Source organism: Panthera pardus, unplaced genomic scaffold, assembly GCF_024362965.1.
Source record: "Panthera pardus isolate Hobbes unplaced genomic scaffold, ASM2436296v1 HiC_scaffold_4, whole genome shotgun sequence".
NCBI lineage: Eukaryota > Metazoa > Chordata > Mammalia > Carnivora > Felidae > Panthera > Panthera pardus.
The window spans coordinates 4,044,924-4,046,405 of NW_026526969.1; the positions used below are offsets into that span (position 1 = coordinate 4,044,924).

Genomic DNA, 1,482 nt, shown 5'->3' on the forward strand with positions numbered 1-1,482 from the left:
CGTCGGGATTTGCTTTCTGGCTATGTGAAAAAAAAAAGAAAAAAGAAAAACACAAACAGAGCTGTGAAATCCTCCAGCAGAAAGTTCCTTTGTAAAAGTTGCAGCTGAGTGTTTGTTTTGTACACAATCAATTGCCAGCGCCTTGATAGATTCAGTACAAGGTGGGGACCAGACAAGGTGGCTTAGAGCCCCACAGCCAAAGAACAGGAGTTCCAGTTCCTAAAGGAGGCGGCACAAAGAGAAAAGGAGAAAATGCCTTTTCTTTTCAAGAATGGCATCTCATTCTGGGTTCCCTAAAACAAACAAACAAACAAACAAACAAACAAACAAACAAACAAGAAAACAGAGCCTAGGGTTTAAGAGCAGAAGGCCGGGGGTGCCTGGGTGGCTCAGTCGGTTGAGCGTCCGACTTTGGCTCGGGTCATGATCTCAAAGTCCGTGGGTTCGAGCCCCGCGTCGGGCTCTGGGCTGACAGCTCGGAGCCCGGAGCCTGCTTCGGATTCTGTGTGTCCCTCTCTCTCTGCCCCTCCCCCCACTCATACTCTGTCTCTCACTCTTAAAAATGAATAAATGTTAAAAAAAAAATAAAAAAAAAAAAGAGCAGAAGGCCGAACACTTTATTGGGGAGTGCGATCCCAGACATTAAGAGTGGGGCTGGAAAAGTGGGGAGCAAATATAGGAGAGGGTGTTGCCCAGTGACAACAGCTTTACCATAGGGCAACCCCGCAGGCTCTCAGGTAGCCCTCAGAGAGGCCACGTTGCCAAGAGGAGAAAGGGGGAAGAATTTATCTACTGACATCATGTCCCATTGTGCAAAGCTTTCCTTGCATTTTCAGGCTAAGTGTGGATGCTTAGGGGTGCATCCTGCACTCAGCGGCCACGCGAAAGCCCCAGAACAGTGGCTGGGAAGCCGAGGTGCACGGCACAGGTGTGAGGCAGGATGCCACCCGACTCGTGACATCAGGGACCAGCAGCAGCTGTCGCCATGGGCACCGGGTCTGTACTGGCAATGACAGCAGCAGCAGAGACCTTGTTTCAGAACCGCAGGCACTTCTGGCCACACCCAGGGCCACCTCAGACAGAAGGCAAGGCAATCGTGGATCTGGGATAGGGCGTAACTGAATCCGGGACAGTGAGTGAGTCAAAGGGACTGGGTTGTTTTTTTTTTGTTTGTTTTTGTTTTTTTTTTTTTAGTGTGTATTTATTTTTGAGAGACAGAGAGAGACAGAGCACAAGCGAAGAAGGGGCAGAGAGAGAGGGAGACAGAGAATCCGAGGCAGGTTCCAGGCTCTGAGCTGTCAGCACAGAGCCCGACACGGGGCTCGAACTCATGAACCGTGAGATTATGACCTGAGCCGAAGTCCGACGCTTAACTGATTGAGCCACCCAGGCGCCCCCAAAGGGACTGGGGTTTTCCACGAAAACATGGGTGGCCGTATGTTAGGATTCGGTTTTACTGAAGCACATCCTGGACTGTGAGTT

At 50.5% G+C, this 1,482-nt stretch overlaps 1 non-coding gene across 1 annotated transcript; it reads left to right on the forward strand.

Moving 5' to 3' along the window:
- The first annotated feature begins 378 nt into the window (after positions 1–378).
- TRNAQ-UUG (transfer RNA glutamine (anticodon UUG)) lies at positions 379–463 on the forward strand. Its single transcript has one exon. It is a non-coding gene; the product is annotated as a tRNA-Gln (tRNA).
- The last annotated feature ends 1,019 nt before the right edge of the window (positions 464–1,482 follow it).